The sequence below is a fragment of the Gambusia affinis genome, linkage group LG02, assembly GCF_019740435.1.
Source record: "Gambusia affinis linkage group LG02, SWU_Gaff_1.0, whole genome shotgun sequence".
In the NCBI taxonomy this organism is placed as follows: Eukaryota; Metazoa; Chordata; class Actinopteri; order Cyprinodontiformes; family Poeciliidae; genus Gambusia; species Gambusia affinis.
Window position 1 is genome coordinate 10,308,070 of NC_057869.1, and position 27,410 is coordinate 10,335,479.

The following is a 27,410-nucleotide window of genomic DNA, read 5'->3' on the forward strand; positions in this document are numbered from 1 at the left end:
ACAGAAGCCGCCGTCACACTCTCCAGGTTCTTGTGCCCCACTCTCCGTGCTGGATTGATATAAACTGGCACAGGTTTCACATGCTGAAGCTCCCCCCTTTTGATGCTTGTACAAACATGGGGCCTGAGACAACAGACTGCAAACGCTTTGATGCAATTAGCCAACAGAGTGTGAAGCAGAAAACCTTTGTAGCTTTCTACACAGCTCATGTAAGCAGTGTCAACACAAAAGGACGCGCAGATCAGTCGACAGAAGCCGAGTTTCTTTGTTGATGCCACTCTGTATCCCTCGTGTGTCTGTCACAGAGTGAATCTAATGCTCATATGAAAAACGAGAAGGATGACGAGGAATCTAGTGGGAGCTACTCTGCCCTGTGGTGTGTGGTTAGTGAAGGATGTGATCATACAAAAGCCAGTGTGTGGATTCCGGTGGAAAACCTTTAGAAAGCTACTCTAAAGGATATAAGAAAAAGGTCAATGTTTGACAGACAAACTGATAAAGTTAAAGCACAAAGGAAACCACATGAGTGCTGTCATTTAGTTTTGTCAAATGATAGATTTTTATCATTTTAACAGAGTTTTCTTACATAGAACAAATGATCAAATGCCGGTTTCTTGATAATATGATACAATGTATTTCCTGTGCTTCAAAGATAGAAAACCAATAGAAAACCACATATCTGAAGTCGAGATTTGTACATAAAGGTTACAAATCCACCTAAATATTTGGAACATGTCATCTCAATATGAAACATCTCTAAGGAACGTTTCCAACAGATTGTTGAATCTGTATCACAACAAATAAATGCAGTTTCCAAAGGCAAAAGGGAGTCCGACTAGATTCTAGTAAAAACTACTTTTAAGTTACTGGTAAGTGTGTGTTTACTGTTGTCATCACCAGCTAGCCCAGTTTCTGGTACTCACTGTGTGCTGTAGATGACTGGAAACACCAGGGTTACACTTTTTTCTTTACAAGCAATACATAGACCATTGCCAGGGGAGATGGTGAAGGTGGAACAAAACAAAGGAAGAATAGGGAAGAAGGATAAGAAAGAAACTTCCTGAGCTAGCATGGTGGCTTTTTTTTTTTTCTTTTTTTTTTTTACCCAAAAGGTGGGGTACGGGGCTAGAAAGAAATGAGGCGGAAGGAGACAGCAAAAGTAAGAAAGAAAACATAAAAACAGCAGGACAAAAGTGTTTGGCAAGTTAATTCCCAGATATCGACTTTGCTTTGATTAGTGACTGGAGGGAACCTTTTAATGAGAGCATTCTTTAATCAAACTCCAACATAACAGTGAACTATGTCTTACATGGAGCTTCAGACGTCCTCCCCTTTGCAAGTCAACGGATGATGATCCTGCTGCTCTCCCCCAAACTGAGAAAGTAATCGGCTGCTTAAGTATGTTCAGACACTCAGGTAATTTATTATCTTGTGCAGTTTTATTGCTGAAGATTAAAACTTCCTTTCTGGGAGCTTAAAGAAATGTGTGTGCGCAAGCTTTGCCTGGCACATTACAGCATTAATAACACATAGTGTGGTGTTATTGTTTCCAATACCTGGCCAATGGTTTTCTGTGAAGACTCCAGGGAAATAGAGTTTGATGTAGATAGAGAATGATGGGCGAGGTTTTCCGAGTGGTGAAATAAAAGATCTGAAGGAGAAGCACATCATGTAACATGGATGGACTAAAGAATAAGTGTAACCTTTAGGGACAAACACTTTGAGGTGCATTAAATGTTCTGTAGGCAGAAATATGTCGGTATATGGTTGGGGTAGTCAGAGAGGGTTTGTCTTGGTGGTCTCCAGTGCACTCATTAGGAAGCAGGGACAGCATCTCAGTGCCCCTCCTTTCCCAAGAGAAGGAAAGCAACTAATTAGAGGTCTGTCCTCCTTCCTGACACATCCCCGTCCCCAAAGGAGCATCACAGCTAAAGTGGGGGGAAGAAAAAAGTAATTACAAATTGTATAAAAGAAACAATAGCTTTTGCTTCACACAAAAAACTAGCTGAATATAATCATCATTGAAATGCGTTATTATTGGTAACCCATTAAACTTCAGAATTTAGTCTCACTATTTGTTGTTTTGGGTATAGACTTAAAACATAATGGCACCTGTCCAGGCACTGAGCCACATTTCTGTTCTTCGACTGCAGAAACAGGCCTCAGCCATCTTAGCTCTCCTCTAAAAGTGGATGACTGCTTCAATTACAATTTCGCAGTTTGAGTTATATTTGAAGATTAAAGGTCAGCCTAAGAAGCAATTACCAGTTATCCCCCAACCCTCGACACCCCCACACCTAATGGCAGATCTTCCTTGTTGAGCTGGAGGAGCTTGCATAAGTGTAGAGAAGAGGTAAAGGGGACGTTAATTGGCAACTTTGTTCTTGTTATCAACACCTGCGGACACCTTTTCTCTGTGTTGACTAAACAAGTTTCTTTGTTCTGGCAGGTCTTCTAGGAATTAATAATGTTTCCCTTTTTAGGCAAAATATTAGAAACATATTAACAACTATTCGTGTCTAAACTAACACAATGTCCTGATCCAACAGACCACTGTGACTGCCAATAAACACGCCCAATTCATAGCAGCAGCTCATCAAAAGCTAAACACTGTAAACCTTTGTCTTCAGAGACAAAACAGAATTTGGTGATCGCCATCTGATCATCAATTATCTCCGTTTGAACCCAGCCAGGTAACACATGATTTTCAATACTCCAACATACATGGCAAGATTGAGAAATAGTGTGAGAAAAAGTGAAAAATGCCTTTTTCTTTTACATTGCAGCAATAAGAAGCTTCAAATGAGAAATTGCAGTCTTCTCATTATTATCAGGTCTGCTTCTTGTAGCTCCATGGTGAGTTCCTTGGTCATTATTGAAATGATGTGGCTGAATTTCTGTTTGTAAATGAACACAGTTTCAGTATCTCACACTCAGCACTGGACATTGCTATAGGTGCTGTTTTTAAATTGTGACCAGATGCTAAATGCAAACCTCACCAGATATGATAAATGCACCCCCACACTTTTCTGTTGCTATACAGTCCCTGCATGATTAAGTTCAAGAAAATAATTGGGTGGATACACGGCTTCTTTGTTGTGTTTGCACTGATCATAACGCGGTTGTATTGACAGTGCATAGGATGATAAAACCCAATAACGCTTGATTTTTCTTCTTATTCTACTTTTTTTTATTTCATGAGGAATCTTCATTTGAATCATCAATTTTTGTTGGGCTACCATATTAACAAGAGAATAGTGTGCTAATCATCTCTGGTTAATGCTCAGATCGCATCTTAGGCTTTTTCATTAGATCTCATTATACTTGCCTTTCAATTGCTTGCACTCTTAAAATGATTTCGCAGGTAAAAGCAGTGTGAATGCACGTGTTGAGCTTTGTGTCAAAGAAAAAAGTGTAGCGGCTTTTTCTTTTTTTTCATTGATTGCGACACTAAACTGCGCGTTTACCATTGAACATCTACGTCTCTCTCCTACTCCGACCGCAATGAATCAAAGGCTGCAGTGGGAGGAAAGCAGAGCTCATTAGCTGCGCTTTCCAGGGAACCTCTCCCTCAAACATCTGACAGCCCTGCTCTGATCGATAGCTGTCTTTCTGTGGTGTGTCTGCCTTTACTCTGGCTTGTGAGTAAGCTAAACGCTGCTGTGCTTCCAAATAGATGGACTGAATTACTCCACGCTCCACGGGGAGGCTAGACTTTGAGCAAGTGCTGACTACAACTGACATGTTTATATATTTTATTTTTAAAGAGAATGAGCTGTCAAACCCCCTCAATCTTTCATGATACAGGAGACACACAGTGGGGGACAAGTACAGTGTATTGGTGTTGTACTCAGTTATGGTGTTTGAAATGAAATAAAGTTAAAAACACTCTGTGTGTGATCAGTCTTTTGTTGTTCATATTTCAGTTATTTGTACAAAAAAATAACATTTGGTGTTAAATTCCTGTGCTCTAGGCGGTGATATGGATTCACTGATACTAATTCATAATGACCATTTTGTGAAAATTAAAAATGTAAACAAGAATAATTAAGCAGTCTTCATCCATCCAAGTATGACTTGAATCTTTCTTCCATGTTTTACATTTAACAATTTTGAATAGGCAGGTAAACGACCACTGACTGAGAATAAAAGTCTTAACACTGTGCTTCCAGAAGTTAAATGGAGTGCAATTAGACATGCAGTACAATGCAATGTCTATTAGAAAAAAAAAAAAAAAAATTTGCACAATTAAAAAAATTTACCTGTTTAAAATTATTATTTCTATGTTTCTATGTTAAATGCTTCACTAAAACAGATCAATAAACAAATTTACTTAAGGCTTTGTATATTTGCATCTGCCTGATTTTTCAGAACTACTTGGTCTGTACTGTATATCTATGAACTCCAAAATATCAATATAAATAAAAAAAGAATGTAATATTTCATCCTTTCTACCTTTAGATGCAAAGAGAGTCTGTTCTGCCTTGATACCCCCAAGTGAATAAATATATATTGGATTATAGCATATACCCTTTTTGTTGAGAACTACATTAACAGGAAAACTGTTTATTTAAAAAACATAATTTACTAAGCTTAATCTTGGTCTTCTTTTGAATTTCTTTGAAATGTGTTATTCCATCTACGGTTTCAAATACCTTATCTGACAGTATCACAAAAGAGGGGTAGAGTTTTATTAGTTAGTTATTATATTACTTCAGTTTTAGTTTCAGACATTAATAAGACTGGTAATTAAAATTTTAACATTTATATAATCTTAAAAGGATATATGGATTTGTTATCTAATGTCTCTCACACACAAATAAACCCACCTCTTTTAACTACACTGTAACTCAAAAGAGACCCACAGTTTTTGGCTCTGATGATGTTTCACCAATCTTCAATTAACATGGGCAAACTGTGTTGGAAAAATAACTCTTTGAAACACTTTGTTCTAGTTTTAGTTGTTTAATGGGTGTCAGAAAGGCCACTGTGGAAAAACATTTGGTAATAAATTGATAAACACAGAGCACCAAACTCATGGTACTTACCCTATGGAATGTTTCCTGACTTTATTTCTGACTTTATTCGTTTTGCTTTGTGATTTTCTGGGATAAACTTTCTTCAACAAGACTACAGCTCTAACATAGATGAATGTATCAAATACCAATAAAGTTTCCAAATGTAAAATTCAGAGAAAAAAAGTCAAAGCATGAGGATGTACAACAGCAGTGAGGATCAGACATTGACTAATGGAAGATTAAAAAAAGTCTCCCACTGGGCAGTATTTGATAACTTATTGGTTCAGCCATTCACCAAACACAGCAGGGGCGACGGGATGAAAAGCAACGCTCCTCTTCATTTATTTAAAATCTTCTCAACTCATACATTCATGGACCGTTGGGGGGCATAGAACAAAAAATATTCTCATCTAACATGTATGGTGTCTGACAACCTCTGACACAAAAGGGCAGAAACCTTTGCTCTTCTGTCCTTCCTTAGAGGAAGGAGAGAATGAGAGAAAAGGTCCTCAGGGTTGCCTCTTGTCCCCGCGTCCTGCTGAGCTAGCCCGGGCAAGTCTCATTGGGCTTTGGTTTAAATTAGCTGCGGCTTGCTGTTAAGCCCCCGCTTAATATGCTCCTGACTGAGAGTGGAAAAGAGAGCCCCACAGAGGGAAGAGAGAAGACAGAGAGAGGAAACATCAAGAGGATGTGGAAGATGAGGCAAATTTTCAAGAGGAATCAATATGGAACGGAGAAAAAAGAGAGGATGAAGTGCAGAGGACTCAGAGTATGCGAATAGGAAAGACTGGGACAAAGCGGCAGAAGACAGGTTAGATAATGTGTGTGTGCATGAGAGAGGGAGAGAGAGAGAGAGGGACAGAGAAACAGTCAAACAGCAAGAAAGAGAACGAACTTCAAGGTTTGTATTGAGTTGGCAGTGGCAGCACCAGAGGACCTGAACAGAATAGCCTTGGCATCGCTTCTTTGGCCAATTAATGTGAAGCTGTCTGGGTCCGGGGAAGCTATTAGACTCTGGGAGAAAAAAGAAAACACATTAAAAAAGAACAGGAATAAAGTTTGGTGCCGTTTCCCCAGTTTGCCCCTTGTTTTTCTTGACTGAATAATAGTCTTCATTCCAGCCCCCTCCCTCCCTTCTCTTCAAGCCTCTGGATGTAGGCAGAACATCTCTGCTTTATTAAACATCTCACTAGAGACAGGACACCCTCGTTGACAAGCAGCAGCCTTTATTAAAGATGCCGCCGAGTGGAAAGGAGAGAGCATTGAGATTCAAATTGAGGGAGACAAGTCAACACTCTGTGGCCGTAGCTTTAGTTAGCTAGATGTGAGCTAGAATTTGAATTGTTGTTAATCAAACAAGCCACTGTTTTTCTTCACATTAAATAAGCCTTTCCTGCACTCACACATGCAAGGTGTGTACGCCGGCTGCAGAAGGGGGAGGGATGCTTTTGTGAAAGATATCCAAATAAATTATGGATAAATATGCATGGATACATACCGAGTGGACGCAGATGTCTCTGGGATTTGCTGGTCAAATGTTGCGTAAAGGTTGAGAATCAAAATCACAACATTTCCATAATAGTACCCCAGTAAACATAATTAAATTAGGAAATAAAACAAGAATAAATTTGATCAAGATTTCCATTTCAACAGGTTTTACACATGCTAAAAAGTATCAAAGAAAAAAATCACATGTATTAGAATGCAGGTTTACAATCCTTCAAAGCATCTAACTGTATATAGTTAACACCGCTTTTTCTTTTTTTACATTCATTTGATCACATATCAAATGAATATAACTTGTGTTAGATTCACTCTTTGTAGAAATATATGATTATTGGCAGAGTTTATTACTTGGCCCGTTGAACAAACTGTTCAGAAATGTTCAAATTAGATAGAAAAAAAGAGCTGAGGTAATCAGTTTATAATAATGAAATATATTTGTCTTAATTCGAGTCCCATCTCAAAAACTTATCTGGTAAAATATTCCTAATCCACAATTTAAGTTCAAGCAAAATATTGAATTCTTTGAGACAAAAACACTATTTTTGAAAGATGCTGTGGTCACTGAAAGAAAAAAAAATCTTTGCTTTTTTGTATTGCGATGTGTGAACTATTCTTAGTTTATGTGGCTAAAAATTATTTAACATTTATCCCAAGATATGCACTTGATTAAGGCACATCTTTCCTCCCTAAATAAAATAATAATGCTACAATAATAAAAAAAAATTGCATATATTTTTACAAGTCCTAAATTCTAGAAAATTATGTGTGTGAAAATTTAGCATTGCTCATAAAGCACCTAGTGGAAGGGGAACAGAGGTAACATGACAACATTGTAGAAAACATGAGGGCAAAGTAGCACTTAGCCTTGTTCAATGTATTAATAAAAATATCCTAATTTGTCCAGACATCTTTTATCTAAGCTAATAAATAAGCAATATTTCCAGGCTGAATTTCTAACATAAGCTTAGAGTGAAAAAAAATTATAGAGTGATGTCAATCATACCTAGATGTAACCCCCTCCTGTTTGCCCACCTGTCTGTTCTGGTTGCTCTCCAATTTGCTCACAGTGTCATGGTGAACCCATCAGCCAAAAGGGGTAGAAAAAACAAAAAATTGTTCATGCAAAATGTATATTATGAGTGACAGCAGAGTCTTGCCTCATGTTCAGTAAGAACTACAAAATAATGCACATTTTTGCTGCTAAGGTTTGAGAAATGTCTCAATTTTAACTAAAATGCATTTCTGCTGTATGTGAAAAAGAAAATATTGCTCAGATGTGTGCAATATGTTTTTTGTCTGTTTCACATGAAATTTCATAAATCTTGTGTCAATTAGGAGTCGCTCTTTTTGCTAAAGCAAAAATAAATTTACAATGATTTCAGAAACATTCCCCAATGAACCCCAGATCATTCCCATCTGTCACATGTAAGTTACACTCATCTTCCCACTGTACCCTGTTGTATTTCTTTTTTCCACTGGATTTTTCCTATTATGCATGGAGCTCTTTCCTGCTGCGCTCTTCACAAATCTTCTTTTTCCTAAGGTGCATTGCTGCCATCTGTCACTGGCAAAAATGAGCATTCACAGACACACATGAGCACAGTTTGGCTTAACACCAGGTTCTTATCTGGTCAAGTGTGTTTACCACTACAGCACATCTTGAGCTTACGCTGCAAGTGCCCAATATTCTGCTGAGAGATTATTTGAGGGATTTGGGCTGTAGGCGTACCATTTCCCAGTTGGACAGCCAATTGGATATAAGTCCAATCACTTAATCATTCTATCACCACAAATCAATATGGCAAAGCCTAACACTGGGGAAAAACAAAGACTGGGAAAAATCAAGATTTTCCAGTAAAAGTCCTTGTTTTGCTTCTTGTTCATTTTGATGCTTTCACATTTTCTTCCTTTGTTTCCAACTGCTATAAGTAATATTACATTCCAGTGTTTTCCAATTCCAGTCCTCGGGGCCACCCTGCCTGCATGTTTTAGGTGTGCCTCTATACCAGAACAGCTGATTCAAATGATTGCATGACATCTTCTGCGGCCACCAAGTACTGCAGGAGCCTGTTAATCACCCAAAGATTCCATCCAGGTGTGTGGCAGAAGGGACCCCCCTAAAACATGCAGGCCGGGGGGCCCAGAGGACTGGAATTGGGAAACACTGCATTAGACTATGCATTTTTCCACATGTTAAACATGCTTCTGGTCATTAAGAATATATTTTTAACTGGTTGCTGGTCGTTTATAGAGCAATGGATAGTAATATAGCATATATTTTCAAAGTAGGAGTATGGGGGCATGTGGAGGGACTATTATGAAGAACTCTACATGCCTGACAGCCTGATGAGGACTGATTAACGCTTACACTGTTTCTCACCTCATTCTGATATGCTTTCTCTTGCAGGACCTGCCAGCTGAGCTCACAGATGATGACTCTACTGTGCTAAGGAGCTGTCAGTGATACAGGAGCCGGGCTATAAAAAGATCTATTACTGCCACACCAACCAAAGATTGGTCATTTCATTTCAGAAAAGGCTCACTGACAATTCAAGTCAATCTGACATCTTTGAAGGCATGGATTCAAAAAATATATATTTACTTAAAATGTAATCATTTTTGTGGGGACTTTAAATGTACATACATTTTTATTGTGTTCCAACTATAATAGGAGTATTTTGCTTTTAATTCTAAGCAATAGAAGTTGCAATTTGGATATTTCGTGATTCACCAACCATCAATGGACTACTTGGGCCTATGGAAGTTAAAAAGCTTTGTTTTTCTATTTAAAATAAAACCTATTCTTAACCAGAAGTTTCATGACAGGTTTGAATCTTTTGTGTTAAATAATGAGGGAGACGGGTCTTAAAATCTTTTGATTGTCATCCTTTACATCTGTTTTCATTCTACTTTAATATATTTTCTGATCTCAAATTTTCCTTTAATATTCACATATTCAAATACAATTCTTATTTCAAAAACATTTTGAAAAGTTAAGTTATTTCTTGTTTGGCAATGCAAAGATTTCTGCTACTTCTTTTGCAGTTTCATGACAAAGAAGAGAACAACTTTAAATTGCATGTCTGTAAAGACACCTGCTTTAAGAAATTCTGAAAACTAAGTATTTTTCTTTAACTTTTGTATATTATTAAAAAATATCTGCCATGGTAAGCATGTGATTGTCTTATCCTAAATTTAAATTGCACATAATGCCTCAGATAACCTCCACAGTCATTCCATAAAAGTTTAGTTGACATATTTGTGTAAAATATTTAGGGCATGCTTTACAGTGAGGCTTACCTAAAACTGTTCAACATCAAAGAGCACTGAAAATAAGATCAAACATTTTTCTGTTTGTAACTGTGATGTGACAGCACATTTAGTTTTATGACTGGAAGATAGAATAATACGCATTTAATAAATACTCTGATAGACACTTTTATCTGCTGAAAGATTTTCTAATAACATAACAACATAAGACAAAAACAAATAGCAATATGAAATGAAGTGTGAAGGAAAGAAATAAAAGGTAAAAATGAAAGTTTTCTTCGGTATGTTTTCCTTGCAGATCTTTGTCCATAAGAAAAAAAAATCTGGATGCAAGGACGAATATTTGAATCAGTTCTCTCCACAAAAAGTTCCTTAAAGTTGCTAATGGTGATTTTATTTCTGACTTGTTTAACGTTTGAGTTACAGACATAGTTATGTGGTTGAAATAATCTTTGTTTCTTCTAGATTGGTTGCAGATTGTCTTTAGGATTTTCAAAGAAGCTTTCCTTTCAGTGAATAAATGAAAGAAACAGAGATAGTTGCTGGATTTCACTTTGACACGCTTTTCAATTTATTAGCGCAGCAAAAAAAAGAGAAAGAAAAAAAACCCTATTATTCATATGGAGTAACCTCAATGAATGACCTCTTTCTTAATAAGGCTTTTCAGCAATGGAGGCTGAAACTCTTTGTATATCACTGTTCTCTCTTTTTCAGGACGAAGAGGCAAAGGCTCTACCCAAAAGGCTGTTTTCTATTAATCTGTGCCATCCGTTTGAATGTGTGTTCAAGTTTTGGGTGGCTTCACATAAAAAAAAAAAAGAGCAATCTAACAAGAAACTCTATATTTGCTTTCCATTGAGCTCCAGCAGAGAGCTGCCCAGATGGCCCAATCAGGAAATAGTCTGGCAGATGCATCTGGAGCCAGCAGGACAGATGGAGAGTGGAACAGATATGGGTTGAGTCGTAAGAAGATAAAACATCCACGGGTGAAGAACAGGGGCCACCCCTATGCATGTTTGTTTTTTCATTTTGCCATATTGCTTTGTTGAAATTTTCTTGCCTTTTTTTATTTTCACTGTCGATGTCAGTGATGGTGGAATCTGTGACAACAGAGGGTGAAATGTCTAATAAGCTTGAGAACCAATAATAATATATACCAATGATGACTCCTATTCCCAGCAGAAGATGTGGTTTGCCTTGTAGTACACCAGCAGCACACTGTTACATCATGTTGCCCCTGAGTTTATGTAAGAGGCCTCAAAGGCCAATTGAAAATGTCACCACCTACATTGCTTTAGAAAATCACAGAAATGTACATGGAAAATGATGAGAAAGACTTAAGACACTAAAGGTGGTCACAAAATTGTTCTTTTTCAGTAAGGATGTGTCAGCATGGATTGATGCGGAGAAATCAATTGCAGCAAACTATCTTGTTAGTGCAGAAGTGACAAAGTAATCGGCTCTTTTTGAATTATCCCCAAGGTAAATAAAATAAAAAAATGACACTTTGACAAAAAGAGACATTCAGGTGCAGAGTTGCATAATCACTAATAATAATAATAACTATTCAAATGTACAATTCTAAATATTTAGAGTTATAAACAGCCTGCAACCTGAACTGAAAAGTACAGCACACTTGCGATGTGGATGTTGGTTGCAAAGCATGTCGAAAAGTTACATGTCTTGAGTAATATAACAAAACAGAATAATGTAACCAAAGAAGAACTACAAAAGGAAGAAACAGTTTTGCACAACCTTGCAAATTGCAAATAAAATAAAATATTATTTAAATTTTAAGTCATTCCTTTTCTCTGGACTTTTCTGAGGACAAAACCAATAGGTCCATACTATTATTAGATAGCAAGACAAGAACATTGGCTAAAAAAATTCACTCTCTCAAAAAAAGAGAAGAAAAGAAAAGCACTGACCAGCACATCTGGCTGATGCTTTGCTGGGATGAGCTACAACAACTTTTGGCTATTAGGCCTTGATGGAAGTTCACCTCATTATTTAAAATATTCACCTCAATATTAAAAAATATTATTCTATCAAGCATCTCGCCGACCGAAACAAGTTGTGGCATGATTTATATGGTCTTTCTGGTCTTAAACCTGATACATAAAACAAAATTACATACATAAAATTAAAGGCAACGTGCACACAAATAACAGTATAATAAAAAAACACAGCATTACATGTTATGGAGAACCATTTTTGAAAGAAAAATAACTTTTATACTAATCTCTCCCAGTGGGAACAAGCATCATGCTTTTTGCCTGCAGGGATCGCTCCATGATAACAACTGTTTTCTTTCTGTTTCTTCGCCCCAGCCTGAAAAGGTCAGGGCTTGACTTGATGCGTTACACACCCGCGGTAATACCTTCTAGAGCTTGTTGCAACAGCGCCTAACCCGCAAGCTAATTAATCCAACCTGTCTTACAACCACACGTCGAGCACTTCATCAGGTCCGGTCAGTAAATGCGGTAAGGGGTCAGTGGCTCCCAAACGGCGAGGGTGCTGAAGCGTGAACAGACCGCTGAGGAAGCAATTGCCAGCAAAGACAGAGGTGTCTGTCATATGAAAGCTTGTACACACTGCATAGTTCATTCCTCTGGTCACAGGACTGATTATATTTTGAAGATTAGTCTACTGAGAATGTGTGCAGTATTTTTTTTCTCTATATATTGAGCTTTGTTTGCAGTTTAAGAAAATAAGGTTTAATTATTTATTTAAAGAAGCATATTTTTTCTCCTAAATTTACTGCAATAAATTTGGCTGTAAATCTATTCTTAGGCATGTGAAGCTTGTTGCAGTGCATCTTTTGAGGTATCACTTCTGAGAACTAATGGTTAAATTAGGTTAAAAATTTGAGCTGAAAATATAAGTAGTAATTTAAGACCTACAAGGTGCTGCACAAAGAAATAACAAATTTAAATAAAAGATGAAAAAAAATAAACTATCTTTATCCACAGCTTGGAACTAATAAATGAAGTCAAAATAGTTCCCACAGGTGTGTTTGGTTTGAAGAGTTAATGAAGCTCTTGCAGGCTCCCTCAGTAGATCTACAGTAATGAGGACAGATTCAGCTAAACAAGCCAGGAGACTTCTGCAGGAGGTAGATTTTGGTGTCTCGTTAGTTGTGGCCAATCGATTGTTGTGTCACCGCATCCACCTGAGATCCAGCTCGGCCATTTTATGGAGTGCTTCGGAAGTGAAAGTGATGCTTGTACTTTACAGCAGATAGTCAGAATTTGCTGTTCTGTTCCTCAAAGACTGAATGAACTCTGGAGTTCCTTCGCGCTTGATTCTTTAAACAAAAGAAAGCTATAAATATTTCCAAGAGGATAATCCATTGGTTGAATTTTTGAGGGTTTTGTCATATAATTTAAAATGCATCTGTTTTTGTAAATCTAAAACAGTGTAGTACTTTTAATAATATAATAAAATTTAATGTGTTAAATACAAATGGTTGAATAATTTAAACAAAGTATACAAAGATCTATAATGTTTTTTTATTTGTATAAGTTAAATCAGAATAAATGTGTTCTGTTTAGCTGAATTATATTTTGTATCCTTTAACAAGCTCCTCACAATAGTTTGCTGTAACGTAGCAAAATGTGGAAAAAGTGAAAGTGTGTGTGTGTGTATATATATATATATATATATATATATATATATATATATATATATATATATATATATGTGAATTTTCAACTGCATGACTATTTTGTACAAGTCAGAGTTAAAAGATTCCAAAGAATTAATATTTTTGCTTCAATGAGTAATCTTAAACAGATCTAATGTGCAGCCATTGTATCCAGTGCCTGAAAGAAGAAACTGCCCAAACACCTTAGAGGACTGTTTTATTTTACTTGGAGCAGTAAATCCAGTGATGACAAGACGTACCAGCTGACAAGGCATTACACAGGCCAGACTACCTGGCCTTCGATGTGAAACCATTATGCAGGAGTTCTCCCTCCTACTGAATGCAGCTGCACTGTGGGACCTACTTATTACAGCCCAGATGTGTCTGTAATCTATCACTGTCTTCTTTACCACCATCATACTCTGGAGGATGTGTGAAGCAGCGCCCCTGGTATTTTTTTGTGCATTTGTGTGTGCAAGTGGAAGCATGTCATAGAAATAAGATGTGTTTAAGATGTGTTTTTCTTTTAGTGCGCAAGAAGAATGATTAATTTATTTTAGACGTGTCTTTGTGAGTTTGTGTATTGTTTCATTAGTCTGTCTGTGCCATAGTTTTTCTCTTCCAAGCATGGAGTTTATGCAATATTAATAAAAGTCATTAAAAGGTCTCTTAGAAGTATTGTAAATATTAATGCTGCTCACATTGAGCGTCTTAATTCCATCTTTTTTAACCAGGCTCTCTAAAATTAGACGACTTATTAATGCGTAAGTGAGTAAAATGTCCCTACCTCAGCCAGAACTGTACAGATGGTGTTGTAGTGAAACTGCACTCATTATTCGTGCAGCTTGTTGTTTGTTATTACAGATTTTTCTAATCCACATCCACAAACAAAATTAATCATTTGTTTTGTTTATTTGTCTGAGTTTCTATCTATCGAATTATTGGAACTACTCTGGAGAAATATTTCTTAGCATGTTTTCTCTTTAATAATGGTAAAGTTACAAAGCTAGGCTTTAGAAAGTTTAATTATTCGGCTCACGTATTACTAAATTCCAATAAAAAAAATCAAGGCTGTTGTTCCTAAAGTTGAACTTTCAAGAGGAGTCTTTAGTTGATCTACAGAAATCAAATTAAAATTAGCATCACTGATAAAATTATGTTTTGCCATAATTTATAAAAGACATTAATCATAAATGAACTAAAATCTAATCCTTGTGAAAAGCATTTTAAAATTTTCTATTTTCCCTTTGACCTTATTTTACTTTATTTTAGTTTTAAATTATTTTTAATGAATAACTTTTTGAGCTAATAATTGGATGAAAGCTAAATTAAAACAAATGTAGAATGAATGAAACAAACATTATTTAGTTTTGTACTCATGAAAAACTATATACATATTTTTACAACATATGTACATAATATTCAAATCTAATTCTAGTTGTGTGGAATGTAGGAAAAATAAAGCAACACAAACATCGGTATAATTTATACATCTAAAACAAATAAATGTCAAGGCATAACACTGATATGAAATAATTCTGGATGTGAATAATTATTTCAGATATTTAAAGAATCCAAAACAAATGGGTTCATGTTGAAATTTATACTTCATTAGAACTACTAATAAAGTGTGTTCTGAAGTTTGAAACTAAATAAATCTTTTATTTGAGAGGCATAGTCCTGAGAAATAATTAGAAAAACATAACCTTTAATTTGAGTGAAAACTCAATTTACTTTTCTTCTTTTTAATCAAAGTATTTCCATTAACATGGAATAAATCAAATAAGAAGAAACACTTCTTTGTATAATCACCTTTTGTTAGGGGACTGCTTGTACCTGGTGTCTGATGTCTGTGTTGATTTGATCGTGTATTTCTTACAGATATTAAAATGTTCATTAAAAGTGACAGAAACCTATTAGGAGAAACTAGCCCACAGGAAGGCAGATCCTGTACCACACTGCACAGTAGTCAAGAGATGTTTTTCCACAAGAACATGCATTCTTGCAAGCCACAACCACTTGATGTCTTTATCAAAAATCTTTCTCTGAGTCTCATCTAACCAAAGCGCATTGGTTCAATAGAGTTTAACAAAACCCCATTTATTTGCATTTGTGACAATAGTTCAGGTTTTTGGTAGAATTTAAGATGATAGACAGTTGTTGAGGAAACTTTGTCAGATAGTGATGACTCTTTCGCCGTAATTGTCTAACAGTAAAGTTGTTCTCGTTACTTTTCCTTTTTTTAAATTATTTCTTATTTTGTGGTAACAGGACAAAAATCAGATTTTCTCATTATGAAACCTGAAATATCCAAGAGACCATTGCTCAGCTTATGCTGTTTGCTGGTGGTTATTTCTTCTTGCATCTTATATCACACAATAAGGAAAAGAGCCGTGCTGTTTTGTTGGAGTTATAGCCAGCCTGGTCTGTAAAACCACGTGAATACTGAACATGACCAACTCCCTAGGTATCTTGGACCACACTACATCCTCTGAGCACAAAGCAATTAAGTGCTAAACAGATCCCTCTTTTAACAGAGAGCTTTGCCTCTCTTTCTTGGTTTACATAGTATTTCACTGTGCTCAGCAAGTTTATATACTCTGTGGTCCGAATCAATACACAAATGTACCAATATATGTGCTGCTGTCCACACTAATGAGCAACTGCTTTCAATGAGAAGAATCATGGATCAATTTTATCATGTTCCCAGCATTCCCTTTATGATGAAGATGTTTAATTGTTGTTCTGAAGAGGCTCTGTGCACCTTAGGTGGTCTTCATTAAACCAGTTTTCCCAGTGCCATAACACCCCATGTGTTCAAGCTCTTTCTCTTCAAGGGCCTCTAACCTTAGCTGCCTGAAGAGTTGCAATAATTGGCCAATCAATACAACCTATGTCAATTGGATCATGCCAAGAAACCAACTAGCAAAAAAACAAAAAACACGCACAATCTGCCAGTGCTGCTTGCCCCCAGGGCATAATGTTTCACTGAATCAATACAAACAATGACACTGGGTGACAACACAACCGGTGAAATAATCTTTCATCCAAAGCCACCAAAGGAGCCTTGCTACATGATATGTGGCCGCTTCACTGGATTACTGTTACAGATTCTGCCACTAATCTTCAGTGTGTCCAACAAACAAGGGGAAGTAGAGATACTTTTTTAACAGTTCATTGTGGAAATGTGATTGCAGATAAAACTCAGGTCTGCCTCAAGTACAGCAGTCATAAAGTCAAACAAAATTCAGTACATTGATATGAGCTAAGATTGATACAGATAGTACTTCATCTATTTGTGTTTCATAAAACACCTAGAGAAATTGCTATCAGCTCTAAAAAAAAGGATATCAGTATCTGCTGCAAAAGACTTGTCAGGCAGAAGTTCACCTTTATTTTAGGACAGTTGTGCCGAACACTGTCCTAAAATAAAGGACAGTGCTTAAAACTCACCTTAGTTTGTTTCAGCTAATTTTGTAGATTTCAATAACCTATGTCTGTGATTTCTTTCATCGTTGACATCTCCAATTGATATAATGGCATGATTGCAAATTTATAAAACAGTTTTTAAGAAGCTTCAACTCCTTATGCTTGGAAAACCCCTGTAGATTGATATGTCAGTGAAGTATGTACAGCTCAAGGCTGATCTCTGAATTTTCCTTTGAGATATTGCAGCCAAAAACAAGCCGAGTTAGACATACACCTTGTTTTCAAAATCAATCCTGATTCCCAGTTGAAGTTAAATAACATGTCTCTGTCTGTCTGGATTTATCTTCAGGCAAACCATTTTAATGTTCATGGTACAAAACGTAAACAGAAATGTTGGAAATATGGAAGTAAGACTAAAGTGTTTAACATTATTGCTGAACAGCACTACACTAATTTCAACCTGGCCTGGCCTGAATTTTCCAACCAGGGTCTGGCTTTTTTACATTTTTACTAAGGGTCGCACCCCAATACCTGGAATATTGAGAACTTGTGGTTCCACTCTGGTTGGTAAAATGGGAATGGTTTGAAGTTAGCCATTGATTGGTTCATTTAAAGAGGGGCTGATAAACAGACGCGTTATCTTCCAGATCTCAGTCAGAGGTTGCCTTAGACTTTCTGAGTGTCTTTTATCATATCCTGTCATTATCTAGTTTACCCATCAATTCTTAAATGAGTGAAATGTTCAATTGCACTTAATTTTAGTGGGTTAACATTCAGCAAGATGAATGGAAAATCCACATTAAGCCATTACACACCAAGCAGAAAAATACATTTAACTTTTTCACTTAGGTCCCAATAACTACATATGAAAAATGAAATTAAATGATTGCACTTAAAATATGAAGTATTCATCTGCAGTGTCCTCAATGTAGATAATCACACAGCTTCTTCCTGGTCTGCAGAGACTTCAATTGGGCACCCGCATGTCCCCAACTCAAAGCTTTTGGTTTTGATGTTGATCTGGAAGATTAATCTGTGCTTTGTGCTACAATGGGGACTGGAATTACAAGCGCCACTTCAGCCAAAGTTTTTAAATCAGGAAACATTTCTTTAAACGAATTGATCATAAGTCGGCAAGACTTTCTGAACGAGGGAATTTCCTCATCTCACTTCGATTCAACAGGGAAATTCCAGCAAATGACAGCAGTGGATAAGATGCACCAAACATGAGTCCAGGTGAGAGATGATACTCAAACGAGAAATTTTTTAAATGAAGTAGTTAAAGGGTAAAGCTGAGGCAATTTTTTCTTGATAAGCATACAGAGGGAGCTGGACAGGATAATAAGGAACGAAAAAGTGTTATGCTGTCTCTGGGGAGACAGCGTCGGCAGATTCCGCAGGAATCTACTGAATTTTCTCAAAAATGGGCAGAGATATGGTCATCTCCGCCCAAAGTATAATAGGGCCGAGCTATGCAATACAAAAAGGTCTTTAGTGGTTTGCCATCAATGCATGATAAAAATCAAAATGTACAGATAATAGAAATATGAATTCTTGAAGAGTTGTTTATGTCATACATGTGGTATAACTTTTTATTCTTGGAAAAAACAGAAACATAACTTTGTCTCATCATACTTCTCTGCCCAGGACATAGTAGGATACAGAGACATGTTCACTCTTATAAATTGTGTAACTGAACCCACTCACAATAATCAATAGAACATGCTGTACTGCTGAAAATTACCATTCATGATGCATAAGATACATGTCTCAAGAATCTTTTGCTTAAGTTTACATGAATTCAAGTTACATAATTACTTAATGTCACTATCCCAAATATTTATCGACATTTGTACAATTTTTGATAAATCATAGATTGCATTATTATTTATTAAATAAGATTATGACAGTATTATAATTTTGCTCATCCATTGTTGCCATTGCTGTTATAAGATGTGGCAAATTCTAAGGCATACCCTGTGTCTCAAGATAGCATGATCACAGGTCTGATAGGGAAGAGAGAAAATTTCAGCCAGCTTATTTCTCACTGTCTTGCACAGTAAGCACAAGTAACAGAACACAGAAAATCTGTTACACAGATCACATAAAAAGAAAAGCAACTTGCATAATAATAATAAGAAGGGTTTTCCCTTTTATCCTTCTCAAATTGCCTTTCAATTTACTGATGCCTCATTTAGCTAAAATGCTACTTGTGTGCACGCTCTGTGAATGAACCTTGGTTCCAAATTACTGAGCTATCTGGATGACGAAAGGAATCACAGCAGTGACTCTGCTTTTAGCAGAGCCTTAAATTGGGAGATGAGCAGGGACAGAGTAGGTTTGATTACATTCTCGAAAGAGATGACTGAATAATAGGCAGAGAGGATTCATAAACTTGTCATACACTGGCTGATCAACTGACTGGTTGACTGATGAAATGGTCGACACACCAAGTGATAGATTGCCTCATTGCTTTGCTTTGAGCATGTAAATGAGCTAAACCTGCTAGTTTTTGACTGATGTTGCTGCAACTAAATATATCTGTAGAACAAAACATGTCCAAAAATGTTCAGCTTCATCTGTGCTGGAGCGGTATAATACGTAACATAGGCTGATTGATGGTGTGGCACCGATTTTCACTGCGTTTGCATTTAATTTAATCAAAAGGCTTCAGTCAGACTTTTTGCTGTTAATACGAAATACAATAATCTCACTCATATTCTCAAAGTAAAAAAAAAAAAAGAAAGGTTTTTCATGCGATGTGTTTTTGTGCAGTTTTTTCTCTCAAATTGCTTCAGCAGCTAAAACCTTTTTATGATCCGTTAGATCAGGGATTAAGTTAATAATGGAAAATGATCAAGCCTCTCACGATATCAGTGAGTGAACACATTTTTTTCTTTTAAAGTTTTTATGAAAGAAACAAAAATAAACTATAGTGTTTCTGCAAAATGAATCAGATTGTATTCTGTCCAAGTGCCAGATTTTACAGTACATGTGTGACGGAAATAAAAAATAAATAAATAATCAATAAGATACTTGCACACACTGGGCAGAACTTTCACACAACAAATAATTTTATTGTCTTGAAAATCCTTCACTTATATAGCAGGTAAGTGTGTAAGTTTTTATAATTTGCTAAACTAAATAAACTTTGCGTTATGGGCTGTGGAGTTTTTTTTTGGCAATCTTCCAAGATTCACGGTGTTCTAGCTCTCCTGATGACTAATCTTTTTAGCAGAAAAAGGCCATTGTCATTTAGAAACCCTCTGTAATGCTAAAATACTATAAAAGTGATCATTCTCACATTGTTACCTGTGCAACTTACTAGAAACTAAAGTATCATAAAAAGATTCTATATAAAAGCTACCAAACTTCTAAATCATTTTCATCTGATCATTTATAAGCCCGTTTTCCGTTTAAAACCCCAAAATTAATCAGTTGCTGTAGGGAATTGGAAAGGTTTTGAGATATTTTGCTTTTCTTACCACTACTGCAAAAAAGGTTGAAAATAGAGTCAACTTTCACTCTTCAGAAAATGATATTAAGCTTTTTCTGTTTCCCTCTTGGCCCAGAGAGTCGACTAACTCTGCTCAGAAAGATGATTTAATGGAGAAAAAAAAAATAATTACTGCTGGAAAGAAAGGTCTTGTTCTTGAGGTAAAAACAATGCAACATTTGTGCTATTTTGTCTGAGTAGCTACTTGCCATAATTTCTTGGCAACAAGTACATTAAAGTTTGATGTTAAAGCCTGAGCTGTGGAGACTCTTAGACTTTGGAAGTCTGCATCAGCTTCTGTGTGCCATCTCGTTCATCTTCAGTTAAACAGTTCCTCACACAGGTCTATACCACAAAACATGCGCTGCATTTGAGCAGCTTGGGGGCAGAGTAGGGCATTGTCTTGGGGAATAAGGGGGAAAATGAAAGAAATCCACTGAGATGTCTGGTAATCTGCACTACTACAAACTCCATCTGGATGTACATCAGAAGCTGTATGTCAAAAGCGAACAAATTACAAAACAATACCAGATAGATTTTGTGCTTTGAAGTCAGTGAAATGACATCTGAACTCATTGCTCTATGTGCTCCGTTATCAAATGGGATCTTTGATACACAGCTGATTCCCAGAGTAGCTTGTGCACTCCAGTCTTTAGCCTTGAGTAATCGTAGTTGTGTATCATGGAAAATGTTGTATGATTGGTTTTAGCATTATGTAACTACTGTGTCGAACACAATTGTATCATTGACTGGATGTGTCATGTGGGTTGTGAGATTATCATGTCTGCAATAAATCATTCACCTGTTTCCAGTGTCTATATGAATGCTTGAACAGTTTGTGTAGATAATGTGAAATTTTGACTGACCGTATTTCTTGCATCAATTAAGAAAAACACTGTAGGTAAATTTTTATGGAACACATAATCTGATTACTTAAAATCCTATAAAATGTTCCCACACCGCTTTCAAAAACGCTGGTACCTTTTAACACAGGATAACTTTATGTGTGGCCTTTAGATGTATACTGGTGGGTGATCTGTTTCTCTAAGGATGGGGGTTTCCAGAAGAATAGTGAAGCCACCATGTCACTGGATATGTTGTCTATTAAAATACACAAACACAACATTTAAAGCAGACTTCCAAATTATGTAGTTATCACTAATCCTTCCAAATAGTTTTCCAAATATATTGGATTGTTGTGAAAATATTAACAAAAGCTCAAGATCTCAGCTCAGGTCCGGACTAAATCTAGTTCTAGTTTGAGACAAACTATTTTAAGGCTTTATTTATTTTTGATCTTAGTCGATCATCTTGTTACTATCTCTGATGCCTTCAGGTATTGCTGACTCAAGAAAAAAAATATTCACTGGGTCTTATTCCTGGACTTTGTCTTCCAGCCATGCCCCCAGCATCTGCTGTGGGAAAGTCTGTGCCATATGGGACTTTTACTGCCACGCTTCTATTCTGTTTTTGCCCCAGGTGTCTCCACCTGTTAGACAGATTCGCCCACAGGGTAACAGTCACATGCTATCCTGACAAGGTACTTGACACATCTGAACAGTCTGCTGTCAGTGTGAAAGACCTGTGATTCCTCTTTGAGCTCTTCTGTCTGTGAAAAGAGTTAATCTACCTTCTCTTGGTCACTTGGCATTAATTACAACAGTCTGCATAGGCAAGTCAGACATTTTCTTCATGTTTTACCAAACCGTTATCAGATCGCAATAATCCAGACATAATAAGTTTGTTTTTTGTTTTTTTTAGTCTTCAGTCTCACAAGTGCCTGAGCCAAAAGGAATCATCTTTTTTCTTTAGGAAGCTAAAGGTGTTCTACAAACTTAAAGAAAACATTCATTGTAGGAATCTGTGTTGTTCTCCGGTTACAAGCTTTAGCTAAACTTAGTTAGGGCAGAACACTCGTCTCTGTTTCTAATGAAAAAAAAATGAAGCAATTGGAAAGCTTCAATTGGTTGAAACAGGCACCTATGTCTGGAGTTGGGGCCTTATGACTAGGCCTGTCACGATAACAAATTTTGCTGAGCGATTAGTTGTCTCAAAACTTATTGCGATATTGTTTGAAGACCTTTTTACACTGATTTAATGGAAATGATGTCATAATGCATGCGATTTCCTGCCAAAGATAAATATACATTATTTTCAAAAGAACACTTAACACTGGGACTGATAAACAGTTCCAGTGTTAAGTATGTTGTTAAGTAAAACTAAACAACATAAAGCCAAAGTGGAAATAAATACTGCATTCGATCAAAAGAGTGCAGATAGACTGATTAAGTAGTACCTTCGTATCAATGAGTCTGATCTATGGTCTTGCAGTTGTGGGGATTTACAAGATTTAAGTGTGTTGAATGCAGCACTGACATCCAGTAATAGACATAATTAAGTTTCCGGTGCATTGCTGTTGTGCATATCATTTAAAACTTTTACAAATGCAGTCATCGTGATCGACCTGGCTGGAAGGCACTGAAGGAGAAGTTGCATTTGCACTTCAAATTAGCTTATTTATGTTAAACATGACCTCGTAATTGCTTACTTTATTTTTTCTACATAAAACTTCTGTAAGATCTTTGATAACTGTAATTTTCTAGGTCTGTGGACACAGACTTCAATAAAGGGAATAATTTACCATCCGCAATACTTCAGTGAGTTTCAAAGTCATTTAAAGGTAATTTAAAGGTAATCTTTATGTGAATTCAGCATTTCCATTTTTATAACTTAAACAAGCAGGGTTGTTGTAAGCACACTACATTGTACCTTTCATCGACATTTGTAATATGCATTAATAAAACTTTTATTCTCACGATACATTCCCTTTAAAGTGACCTGCAGTAAAAGAATGTCTCTAAAGTTAACTCAATAAAGTGATTACCATAAGCAACCCTATAAGGAAATGCTGAATTTTTGGGGCAATATGCAGCCCATTATTAATAATTAAGTTCAACCAGTTCTTGGCTTAAAGGCTTATCCACAATTTGCTGATGCAGGTCCAGATCTACTGTACTAACAGTAAAGCTCATTTACAGTAGGTAGCTGTCCAATTACAGGCCCAACCCATTCCCACAACTGGACCCAAAGGGCTAAAACTCCAAGGCCTAATTTTTGTTTTAACAAGCAAACTTTAAACTTGGTAACCCACATACTTTAGCTATAATTGAGCAGCTCTTTTCTGAGGCCTTCATAACTTATTTGACGGTATGTCTGAGTACAATTCATGTAAGTGTCAAATAGTCTCAGGGAAATTGTTACACAACATGTGACTATGCAAGTAATGGCTTTAAAACAGTACCAATGACTTGCTACAGCCAACTTTTTTGTTCCCGTAGCTCCACACATAAATAATCTAATCAAAACCAGACAGATCTACTTGTTTTCCTCTCTGTCTTTGTAAGAATATAGGATTAGATTAAATTCCTTTTCTACTGTTAGGAAGCTCCTGAGTGACAATATATCCAAAGTGTTTTATCATTTTCACATTTTCTGTTTATGCTCAGTGTCTTTAGGACAGCCCCTCTGGGATGTTGATAGAGGCAGAGGTAGTATAGACATTTATTTGGCAAGAAATGTCAACAACAGACATGATACAGGGGTGACAAAATAGGAGAGGAAAAAAAAAAAAAAAAACAAAACTATTTCAAGAAGCACATGGAAGCAAATCAAGTAAGGCACTGGAAGCCAATAGATGGTTAATGGTAATGCAAGAATAATAGTAGTTGAAATATCAGCCATTCACTCTTGTAACTTGAAGAACAAATTGTGCTGCTTTTCAGCCTGCCATTCCACACACAATTCTTACAGCATTATCACATCAGTTATTTTTTGCTGAAAACATATGTGTTCATACACACACATGTGGTAAGTAAATATATGATGTTGTTCATAATGATTATTACAGGATGGGGGGCAATGAACAGCAGCCAGAATGCAGTTGTCCGAATCTCAAGTGTTTATCAGGTTGTCATTATGAAGGCCCATCATTTCTCTCATTGACTTACTCTTTGTTGTCCTTTATAGTTTGTGCGCTTGTGTCTGTTTTGTGTCGTTATTATTGGATGACTCTTTTCTTTTTCCTTCCAATCTTAAAAATATTTGTCTAAATTTGATACCACTATGTTCTCTTAATATTCTCCAATTTCTTTACATTTCTCAAACTCGGAACAGCTCAGAGAAAATGGCCTTTCCTTTTCCCATTGTTTCATCAGAGTTTTAGCTGACATATCAATCTATTTTCCAGGCTTGATGTTTTAAAGCCAAAATTGTGTTGCTTAAGCTGTTAATTATCTGTTTTTGTGGTATAATCACTCCCTAGTGAATTTTTATAACTCAGGTAAAACATCATGGGTCTAATTTAGGCATAGCGCTTATCAAATTTCAGCTACTGGGCCATTTTGGTGCCCATTACTTTGAAAGGTAATTACTGCCTGTGATAATTATGTTAATGGACAATTAAGAGAGACTTACATTACCATAGTGTAATTGGGGATTGAATGAGTTTTCTGCATGCACAGCTATTAGGGGAAAGGCTTGCACCTTAAGAGCAACTACATGATTTGATACGCAATTTCAAATGATCTTTTAGAAATATTGATATATCCAGACAAGCACATTAAAATTTAAATAGATAAAATACTTCAAATGTACAAATCAGACTTGAAAGTAATTAATTAACCTAAATAAAACCTAATTCTACATTCCCTGAACACGTTCATAGTTGCATATGTATACTATAATAGCCAATAAAATTAATCAGCAACCACTTGGCAGGCAGAGACTTCATGCCTCTAGACAGCTAGACATCAAAACAACTTGTTGAGCTTCAAACACAAGCATGTGAATCAGTAAGAATTGCACTAAAAAACAGTGGCTATTCAACAACAATCAGCTAATCTAAATGACTTCTCCCATATAAAAGAAAAACACAAGCAGAAAGACACAAAAGTCAGCTATAGAAAAACCTACAACCACCAATGTGATTTTTTTTTCTGAGTACCTGAATATTGCCCTTCCTTGGGTTCTCTGAGGAGAAGAAGAGCATCTGGAAACTTTGCACCAGTAAAATCTTGTGCATGAACTTTGTAGAGAACTTGCAGCGATCTCACAGCCTCCTGCTGTTTTTCCTCAAATCACAAGTGTCTGGAGAAAAGGAATTCTTTTAAGCACACCAAAAATCGACATCTAAAAGAATAGGCAGAGTACATCTGTGCAAATTTTTCTTCAGAAAGGATTTGTCATTCATTTATAAATAAGATCAACCAAAAATTCTAATTTAATTGCATAGAATTCCTTAAAAAGAAGCCGTGCATGCTATTTTCATGAAAATCCTCCCCGTCATCAGATGCGTTTTAGATCTTTCACCTGAAGGTAAAATATTGTTTTAAACTAATAGAGTCGATCTACAGTGTTTGTAGTGTAGCAGTTAGAAAACAGCATGTGATGAAATAAAAAGTACTAAACAGATTATTTATGCAATGTTATCGGATTACCTGCTGAACGGAGTTCAGTGCAGATGCAATGTTTCAAGAATGTTACAGCAGTCAAGCTCATATTCAAGAAAAGGCAACATATTGCCTATATTGCTTATATTTACTGCGTAATGCTAAAGCTTGTGATGGAAGATAAATGCTGAATGAGCTCCTTTTTTTGTCTGCTGGGTCATTTTTTTTGACTGGCTCTCTAATATCTGTCCTCAAATACATCCGCCGAGATTCCCTTTTTAATTGGAAATCATTTTTACTTCAATTGTGCCTCCATTAATCCTCTTTCATCTAAGCTGTCAAATATCCGCCCGCACCTTTTGTAATTTTAATGTTCATCCTTTTCTCTTTCTCTTTTTTTCGCCCTCGTACTCTTTTGTTCCATCTGTGACTTGAACTGGATGTTTTTATTTGCAGTTAAATGCCCCTTTTGTCCCTCATTCTTCCATTCACTTTAATTTTTAGGTTTGAATCCTTGTCTTTTTCATATTCCTCTTTACTGAATTTTTCTTTTCCTCTGTATCTTTGATAATAGCTCAGTTGAAACCATCAATATCTCATCTTTGAGTTTACTAATGTCAGTTATTTCCCGTCCTCTAATCCTTATTCCCCTGTGTTCCTATCTGCTTCCTGTTGCTTTTTCATTCTTGTTTCCATTTCTGTAGGCCTCAAAACAGTACATAAGGACAAAAAGCATTTGGTGCTGGACCTTCTTTTACTCATTCCTCCAGTGTTTTCTGTTCATTTCCCAGCCCGACAGTTTCAAATTCTCTTTTCTCCTTTTCCTATGTGTCCAACTGTCTGCATCCCTTCCCTAAGAGTCCTATTTCCCTTTCTCTTCCTCTCTGCTATTCTTCGCTGTTCATTCCAGTGCTCCCATGGGTGCAGGTGGTAGAAAATGACGTCTCACTTTGATTGCTGCATGGCTGCAGGCGTTCCTGGGGCACAGTAGCTACGGCGCTTCAGATTGCAGGATGTAGTGGTAAATAATCCCGACTGGGGAGAGAGGAACAGAAAGATAAAGGAAGTCAGGAAGGAAGGAAAGCAGGGAGTGGACATGTGGATGGAAGCGAATTACTTTAGAATCCCAGTACGTCTGATTTGAAAGTTTTGTCATTCATTTCTTTACGAAAATAGTTAATTGTATTGAGAAAGAAGATAAACCATTGTATAATGTACATAATGTGCATACTTAACATTTTCAATTTTATTTTGAGGCGTTTTAATTTGAATTTACTTTGACATGATTTCATCATATTTTGTAGTATAATACCAAACAACATAACACATAATACCAAACACATACTTGTTTTTCCTAATGTATACATTTCTAAACAGGGTATTGAAATAAATTTCAGATAATATGACAAGAACTCAAGAGATCAAAAGAATTTTATGGGACGGATGTATATACCTTCTCTGGATATTCTGCGTCTTCTACAGAATATTGAATATATTTCAGAGAGCTTGTTCAATGCTTAATTCTACCACGACTTAAGTAAAAGTAACTTGCTTGATTTCTTGCATGTATGGATTTTATTGTTTGCAACTGATGTGTG

General features: G+C 36.3%; 1 long non-coding RNA gene across 2 annotated transcripts in view; it reads right to left on the reverse strand.

The window, feature by feature from the left end:
- Positions 1-1,229: 1,229 nt before the first annotated feature.
- The window catches only part of LOC122844511, a 61,846-nt gene continuing 35,665 nt past the window's right edge, over positions 1,230-27,410 (reverse strand). Inside the window, exons 3-5 of one of the 2 annotated variants that reach the window (XR_006372889.1) lie at positions 26,762-26,847; positions 25,368-25,510; positions 1,230-1,928 (exon numbers count right to left, since the gene is read on the reverse strand). This is a non-coding gene — a long non-coding RNA (uncharacterized LOC122844511). Of the gene's footprint in view, positions 1,929-23,910; positions 25,511-26,761; positions 26,848-27,410 lie in introns of those variants that run through there. The other variant, XR_006372890.1, reaches the window with a different exon arrangement.